Source organism: Sus scrofa, chromosome X (genome assembly GCF_000003025.6).
Source record: "Sus scrofa isolate TJ Tabasco breed Duroc chromosome X, Sscrofa11.1, whole genome shotgun sequence".
Taxonomy (NCBI): Eukaryota; Metazoa; Chordata; class Mammalia; order Artiodactyla; family Suidae; genus Sus; species Sus scrofa.
In genome coordinates this window covers 100584944-100594400 of record NC_010461.5, presented here as the reverse complement: position 1 = coordinate 100594400, position 9457 = coordinate 100584944, and positions in this window count along the sequence as shown.

The following is a 9457-nucleotide window of genomic DNA, read 5'->3' as shown; positions in this document are numbered from 1 at the left end:
CCATATGACATCACTTATATGTAGAATCTAAAATATGTCAGAAATGATCCTATCTACAAAACAGAAACATATCATGGACATGGAAAGCAGACCTGTGGTTGCCAGGGGAGAGGGAGTGGGATGGATGGTAAGTTTGGGGTCATTAGGTGCAAACTATTATATTTAGAATGGATAAGCAATGAGGTTGTACTAAATAGCACAGGGAACTATATCTGATCTCTTGGGGTAGAACATAATGCAAGATAGTATGAGAAAACAGAGCATATATATATATATATATATATAACACATATATATGTATATATATATATATATATATATATATATATATATATGGCTGGGTCACTGCTGTACAGCGGAAAATGACACAACACTGTGAATAAACTATACTCTAATAAAAAGTAAAAGAAAAAATGCCAAGATCTGGACCATATGTCATTCTTTGTTGTAAAGATAAGGACTAGCAAAACAATATTTACAAATCAGGTACAAAGAACAAAAAGACCATTATCTGGGTGGGATAAAGGGCTGCTAAAGTTAAATCAATACTTAATCTGTATCTTGTCATCATAAAATTGAATTCTTGACCAGTTTATTTGTGCAAAACTCTCCTGAAACATTTTACCTTTAAAATATTGGTCTTCTCACCTCAAACCCCAGGAAAATCTTAATGGCAATAATTATTTCACTGTGTTTGCCAAAAGAAAGTGAAATTTCTTATCAGTTTTGTAATATTTAATTCACTGACAATGATTTCACAGCTATTGTTACTGTTTGCCCAACTGGTATGTATATTTGTATATTTTCTTGCTAGTCAGGAAAGTATCTTAATTTAGCTTTAGATTTTTTTTCTTTGAGTGGGTCTATAGGAGTAACAAAATGATGTTCATGAGTAGATTCTTCTTAATTTTTATTTTATTTATTTATTTTTTATAGCCACACCTGTGCCATATAGAAGTTCCCAGGCTAGGGGTTGAGTTAGAGCTACAGCTGAGGTCTACACCACAGCTACAGTAACACTGGATATGAGTTTCATCTGCTATCTATGTTTCAGCTTGTGGAAATGTCAGATCCTTAACCCACTGAGCAAGGCCAGGTGTCAGACCCATCAGATCCTTAACCTATTAAACCACAATGGGAATTCTAGGTAGATTTTTCAAGTAGATTCTTTTTTAAATGCCAAAGCAAAATCTTATAATACCATTCAAAATTGTTGTAGGATTATTTGCTTCCTTATGTTCTTTGGATGAACCATTTCTTTTTGAAATCTAATTTTTTTGTCCTTTAATCTGTTTGCAATAAGAGTGAAATTTAAACTAATTTCCTTGAATTTTATTCTGTACAAAGTATATGCTATTTTGAATTATCTTATGTTTTCTATAGTAAATCTTTTTCAAAAGTGTGCTCCTCTTCCACCACTTGCTTCACTGTTTTCCTCTTTTGTGCTGCACCAGAATTTCATTGACCTTGGTGTTGGTTTCAAGTCCATTTAATTCATTTTTGAATGAGGAGGGTTTATCTCAACTTAATATATGCCCCTCAAACATGTGGGTAAATTCCTCTTGCATTCTCTATTTAGCTGTCTGTTGTTAAAATGATCTTATCCTATCTTCACCTGAATGGCTAACTATTATAAATTTAAATTAGCACTGTGATACAATTGGCAGAAATCCATAGTAAGGGAACTGAGATTATGGATAATCCAATTAGGCAGACTTGTTTGATTCTTTCACTTGGGATTTTTGAAGGGGCGTTTTAGTGTCTTTGTTCATGTCCTTACTTTAAAGGAAGTTTTAAACTTTTTGCCAACAAATCTTTAGGTGAAGTATCTAATCAATGTTTGAATAATCTCCTGTGCTTTTGAGACTGACTTTGCCTTTTTTCCATAATTACCATCAGAACATTTTTCTGAAGCATCTGATTGTTCCCGATTCTATATTAGATGGTTGAAAGTGAAATGATTTATGCTGTATAGGTAATTGGAGAAACACTAAATTTTATTGAATGAATAAAACCGTTGAACACATCAGGATTCAGGGAGTTCCCATCACGGCTCAGCAGTTAACAAACCCAATTATTATCTATGAGGACGTGGGTTCAATTCCTGGCCTTGCTCAATGGGTTATGGATCCGGTGTTGCTGTGAGTTCTGGCGTAGGTCGCAGATTCGGCTTGGATCCTGCATTGTTGTGGCTGTGGCCAAGGCCAGCAGCTGTAGCTCCGATTGAACCCCTATCCTGGGAACCTCCATATGCTGCCTAAAAAGAGAAAAAAAAACAAACAAGAAACCACATTAGGCCTCAAAGTGGTAATACTGGATGCTGATTAAGTTCTACTTATATTTCTGATCTCTGCCTAATAATTTTCTCTGAAAAACCCTTCCTGAGCACACCCTAGTCAAATCGTATTATTTCCCCTGTTATATACTTACATAGTCTGTAGTACTCCTTAATTGCAGTCATAGTTGGTAGTTATCTATTTGATGATAATTTATTTAATGTCTGTGTTGTTCACTAGACTTTAAATGCCAACAGAATTACAATTTTGTTTTCTCTATTTTATTCTCTCTTCTAGGGCCTGGTGCCTAGAATAGTTCTGACACTCAGTATATACTATTTGAAAAAAATGGATGAACACAAGATAAAAATATTAAATCACATTCTGCAAACAAATTAGAGATAAGAGTAAAGGGACATGTGTAAGGTGGAAGGGGTTAGATTTGAGCTAGAGTAGAAGAGAGCTTGAATAGTGGATAGACCACCAGATTGAGGCAGAAAGGTTCAGGTCATGACCCTGCTACTTAGCAGCTGTGTAATTTTATTAAAAACATCATCCCTTCTGATCTTTTGTGCATTTATAAATGAATAGGAAAATTTAAATTATGTTAAATTTTCTTATAATTCTAGTCATCTATGATTTTCTTAATTTCTGTTTTCTCATCTCCAAAATGGAGGTAATAATAGTTCCTATCTCATAGAGTTATTGTGAATTTTAAATGATATGATGTGTATTTTTTTTTCCTTTTACCCCCTCCTTCACTAAGCAGTTTTCAAAATTCCTTGGAGCCTCTTTGCCTTACCACAGCAGTTTTATTTTAGAATAAATGCATCATGAGATTTCCCCCAAAACTTCTAGAACATAGTCTGTCAGGAGGCACTCATTTGTGGTATTCCCCATTCTTTAGTAAGCTCTGATAGTATGTAGGAGCATCACACAGGGAGAAACAAATGCCCTTATTAAATAGTCCTTTCCCCTTAGTTCAAATATAAAATGGTATCCAGCGCTGGCCTAATTCTTAATGGTACTTTCTAATCTTTAAAGTGGTGTTTTTTTTTTTTCTTTCTTCATTCAGTATAGGTGCATTTGTTTACCTTCATGGTCCAACTGTATTTCCTTGGCTCTTAAGTTTCTTTTTCTTTTCTGCAGCTGCTCCTACAGTAAATGGAAGTTCCCAGGCCAAGGGTCAAATCAGAGCTGCAGTTGAGACCTATGCCACAGCCACAGCAACATTGCATCTGAGCCGCATATTTAACCTGCACCATAGCTTGCAACAATGTCCAATCTTTTTTTTTTTTTTTTGTCTTTTTGCCATTTCTGGGGCTGCTCCCACGGCATATGGAAGTTCCCAGGCTAGGGGTCAAATCGGAGCTGTAGCCACTGGCCCACGCCAGAGCCACAGCAACGCGGGATCCAAGCCGCGTCTGCGACCTACACCACAGCTCACAGCAACACGGGATCCCCAACCCACCGAGCAAGGCCAGGGATCGAACCCACAACCTCCTGGTTCCTAGTCGGATTTGTTAACCACTGAGCCATGACGGGAATTCCAACAATGTCCGATCTTCAACCCACTGAGTGAGGCCAGGGATCAAGCCTGTATCCTCACAGAGACAAGGTCAGGTCCCTAACCTGCTGAGCCACAATGTGAACTCCTAAGTTATTTTTCCAAGCTAAATAAAAATGCTCCCCCCCATTATGGCAGCAGATTTCCCCATTTTCATGTAGCCAGGTGATGGCTATATTAGAGAGTATTTATTTAGCTGATGAAAAGCTGTCTTTTGAAGCCAAGAGAATAAGAAAAATCACAAGGATAGAGTGTCTGTATCTTCTACTTTCTTGCTGAATTTCCGTATTGGAAAGAAAATCATATAAGAAAGCCATGTTTTCCCAGATCTGTGTTGGCCTGATAGAACAGTATTAAGCATATTTCTTTGGGCTCAAAGTCACCATATGTGAAAGAAGTAGCTATAGTGGAGATAAAACTACAAGAAGAATGGAGACATCCTTACCTGAGCCCCACCCATTTCAAGGATCATTCCCCAACCTTAAGAATATGTGTACATTCAACAGGGTGTAATAAACTCCTATTTGGTGCCAAGAACTATCCTAAAGCAATATGTTAGTGGAAATTCAAAAGAAGTAGAAGAAAAACGAGTATCTACCTAATTTGAGGAAACTGCAGACATCTCAAAGAAACTGAAATTGGAATCAAGGGCTAAGTTGTGGGAGTTGTATAGCAAGCACCAGCAGAGGGCAAGAGAAGGGAAAACAAGTGCAAATTGGTATTGGCAGCGAGAGCTTCATTAAGAATTCAGGTGGAGTAGGTATGGTTAGATGGAGTAAGCACATGGTATACAAGGGAACAATTAGCGCATATAGCTTTGTTAAAATAAACTGCTTTGTTTCAATATGATTTTTAAACATTTTTAAGAAAAAATGGAATTCTGGCACCATTTAAAACAGGTGAAATTATAATAGATTGTTGAAAACTGCAAAGTCCCTGGTAGGAAGGGAAATGAACTCTTCAAAAGAAAATAAATCTTTGGTTAAAAAAGGAGGGGTCTTTGGAGAGACTGGACAAAAGTGGATGAATTGGCATTTTTATAGAGTTGTGGTTTGTCTAATAACCTTTTTCGAATTGGAATAATAGCAAAAAAGAACCAAGTAGAAAGAAATGTGTATGACTCTGTTTGGGGTTTTTCTTTGAAGATGCACAGAAGAGTGAGTTGAAGGGTTAAAACTGCTTGATGCCTTCTGACTCAGAGGAGCAGGAAATTAGCTACCTAGCTCATATGTATCAAGCACTTATCATGTGCCAAGCACTGTGCTGGATGCCTTGTATACAGCATCTCATTTAAAGTTTTCAATAGTCCTATGTTGATAGCCTTCCTATTGGAGATCTGTCAGATCCAAGGTAGTGCCAATCAATTGTAGATTTATAGGTTCATTGTTTGGGGAGGGTCATTCTTAGTGGGATGGACATGGTAAACCAGACCTAGAGAAGAATAGCATGTTTGCAATTATATTTTGGCTGAAGAACAGTGAGAGAGGGGGCCATAAAGGTAAAATGGCACATACTAAGGTGTGCCATGTATATAGGTTTTAGGTATTTCTTTTCTCTTTTCCCTGATGTTAAATGTGGCCTGTGTATTTAGCTGGAGATCAGTAAGTACAGTTGGCATATTAGGACTCTTGTCATAATTAGTTTTTTTTTTTCATGGCGGGGAAAGCTTTATTTCCACATATTTGATTCTGTACATTTGAGCAAAGGATTGGGAAGTGGAGGATGAGGCTATGAAGCTCTTGAAGGTCTTGCTGAAAGCACTTATAAATTGTTTTGCCCAAATTTGCTCTTTTATTCATTTATGCTCTCAATAAATATTAGCTGAGCACCTATCCCGTGCCAGGCATTATGTAATTTGCTGAGTTTATACAAAGTTCAAGACATAGTTCCTGACCCAAAGGATCTCATGGGTTAATAACAATTCAATAAGGTAAGTATTTAGATGAGATAAAAGCAGGGTTAGGAGAAAGAAGAGGGGCTCAACTCAGTCTCATGGTTTACTGGCATCTCGACCTTAAATAATGAGAAAATATGGGCTCGATTTAATTTTGTGTCATACTCTATTTCTTTCTCAGCAGTCTATCTCTCCAGGCAATACGATTTGAAAGTCTGCGATATTTCAAGAGCAAGGGCATTTGTCGGCACTTACGTGCCAGGGGGTCATTTAGTCAGTAGCAGCAGAGGGAAGACCTTTAAGAAGGCTAAGTGCTGCATGTGCAAAGATATTAAAATAATTCTGATCAGATATCTCAGCTTCAGAGTTCAATGCCCAAGAGCAGCCAAAAAGAATATTAAGTCCTGGAGGTAACTTCCTATGGATGAAGGGTATGGTGGCAGATTGTATCCTGCTGGGGAAAATGGTATTGGCTAGTTGGTAGAGAGAACTTTTAAGATTTGGGGTATAGTTCTGGCATACTGCATAGGACATGTAGTTTGGGCCTCAGGTGCCTTCTCTGTATTTCATGTCTTGTGCTAGTAACGGCACCAAGTCCTAATTCAAACATTTTAGTCAAGGAAAGGAAGGAAATCAACAAGTATTGATTGCCTACTGTGTTGTTTTCACATGTAAACACAATAATCCTGGTAGGTGGGAAACAGTGGTCAGATCTTTACAGATAAAAATTTGAGACTCAGAGAGGTTGGACACTTTACTCAGAATCACACAGCTCTTAGATGACAGAGCCAAGTTTCAAATTCTGCTCCAAATTCCAAATGAGAACAATGAACTCATGTTCAAAGATAAGCAGGTATGTTTGGAGGGTGGACACATTTACATGCAGAGAATATTTGACTTCATTCTTCTGCTTTCCTTGGCTCTGAAGTTGTGTTCTGGGTAACAGCTTGTGGGTGCTTAGGGTTAATCACTGTATTACACAGCCATAAATTCCCTTTGCAAAGAGCTGTCTTGGTGGATTTGCCACTCTTGTCTATCCCTTCTAGGCACTAGCTAATCAGGTCATGAACACAGTAGCCAAGACCAGAGCCAAACAGAAACTTGTCAGACTGTTTTGACTGTGTTAACATGACTGAAGCACGTTCACAGTGAAAACATTTTGGGACTATTCACAACTGTTGGAGCACCAGTTCAGTGTGGTTTCCAACCTTCCTACTCCCACTCCCACACCTACACTTCCAACGTGTTTTGGGACTGCTGTAGAGAGGCTGTGTTACTGGAGTGGAAAAGGTTTTAAGGAAAAGTCTGTGCATAAAAGTGACTCACTGACAGCCAATTAGGAGGCTTCTGCTGGGAGTCTGCCCTGGACTGACAGCAGAGCTGCAAATCCAGAGTAACTTGGTGAGGCTGAAATATTCCCCAAATGGCCCTGGAAATCAGCTTTAGGAGGGAAAAAGGCTCAAACTGTGATTTGTAGAAAGATTGATTGGTTGGTTTTTGTTTTGTTTAAGTAGGAAAGAAAGGACAGTGAAAAGGGCTTTCATGATTTCTTGCCTCTGTTTCCATCATTCTCTTTCCAGACAGAATGTTTGCTCATGTGTGAATAGAGTCTACTGCTCCATGATGCCTCCACATACATGCACAGCGCTTCTTCACATGGTGGCAGACAAATAACCACTTTAAACAAATGCTCATTTTATGGAATTAGTTACAGTCCTAATGACTTCTGATTAAGATTTACTGTCTTCTCTATCTTATAAATCATAATCCCCTGCCATTCATTCTGGTTATCACGCTACACTAGGAGCAGAGTAAGAGATTTGGGAGAAGCCAAGTGACTCTTTCCGAATAGAGAATCCTTTTATTTTAATAATAGAAATACTGCTGGTGGTGATGGTGATGATGAAGATGACAACAGTAACGCCCATAGCTCTAGCACCAATATAATTCAAGCTGGCATTTCTTTTGAGAAGTTCCTTTAGAGAAGGAACTCCATAGAAATGTTTCTCCAGTATTTTTTTTGTCATGGCACACAGAGTGGTATCATTTTCACATGGACTAAAAGGAAAGTATTTCTCATCGCCAGAGTTGAAAAGTCCAGGGCTTTGGCTGCCTTAGGCTCCTCCTGGTCTGCTGAATGTTGGAGATGGTCAGTATCTCAGCACACCTGTAACCTCTGCACATAAATTGAAAAAACCCTTTCATCTAGACAACAGCTATCAAAGGTTATTCCCCTGATTCAGACCCACATAGTAATCTCCCCAGGCAGCCCAGATCTCCATATATCTTAAACTCTCTTAAAACTAATTTTTAATAAGTTGAAAATTTCTTATAGCTAAAGTGTCTTTGTCTTTTTTCCCCATTAATTTCTATGTTCATTGGCATCTTGAAGGTCTTTGAGAACCCTATGTAAATAATTTGCTATGCTAATTACACAAAGATAATGCCACAATCTCTCCGATTCTATCAGAAGGGCGAATGGTCCAAGTTATTCTTTCAGGAGCAGGATAGGTTTCCCCTGATCCAGCTATTCTCTCTCTAAGGGAATCATAAGACAGTGAGATTGGGAGTCCAGTTTATTACAATAGAAAAACCAGCTAATCTTTGCTCTTGGGTCTCCTCTGGCAAAAGCCTCTTTCTCTCTCTCTCTCTCTTTTTTTTTTTCCTTTTCTCCACCTTGGAAATAGGTACTCTAAACTTAGACCCCATTTCCTCCAAGAAGCCTTCTCTAAGCTTTACTGTACTATGGTGCACCATCATGGCATTTATTACAGCACACAGGAGACACCTCTCACTGAGGCCCTCTACACTGTGAGCTCCAGAGGGACAAGGACTCTTGGGACTGGCTCAGGAGAAAAAGTTTCTTGAATAAAACCATGGCTGTATGAACTGTTCCATGTGATCAGAGTTCACAACTTTGGAATTATTTATACAAAACACCAACTCAAAATGAGAGTACTAACTACCATGCAGTGAGTGCTTCTTGTGTGTCAGATTTATGAATATTATGTCACATACTCCACAACACACATACCAACTAGATGAGATTGGTGTACTAGCTCTATCTTACAAGAAGCTTAGGACAAGGGGTATTAAGTGACTTGCCAAACAGAAATGGCCAAGCCAAGGTTTCAAACCCACTTCTGGTAGACTCTAAATGTATTATTTTTATGTGCTAAACTTCAGTGTTTTTTCTAAATGGTCTGTTGGTATAGAGCAGACTCTTTTAACAGGTAAGGCATTGCCATATGTCTTTGTTTAGTATTTTTGGGCCAATGACATTTCTGGGGCTCTATGATTTTTGGAAGCTGCTTAGACTGTAGCCACTCTATGACTACAGCATCATCAGGTTAGATGAGCTCATGCCAGTACTTTTGAAAAATGAGATTCCATAAATGGTGTTACCCAGAGACTCAAAAAAGAAAAGACACACACAGCCAACTTCAAGCTAAAATTTTAAACTATTATTATTATAAACTATTATTATAAGGATATTTCCATCTCTACTCAGGAGACTGCTTTAATCACAACATTCAGGATGTTATTGAGACATGGGTAATAGTTTTGAAAAACTACCTGCTGTTATTACTATTATTATGCTGGGAATTATTAATGCTTACCATAATGGTATCAATTTAAATTTGATGGGTGAATTAATGATAATAAACCCATGATGACAGGCTGCCCAATATTTGCTTTTTAGAGCCACACCTGTGGCAT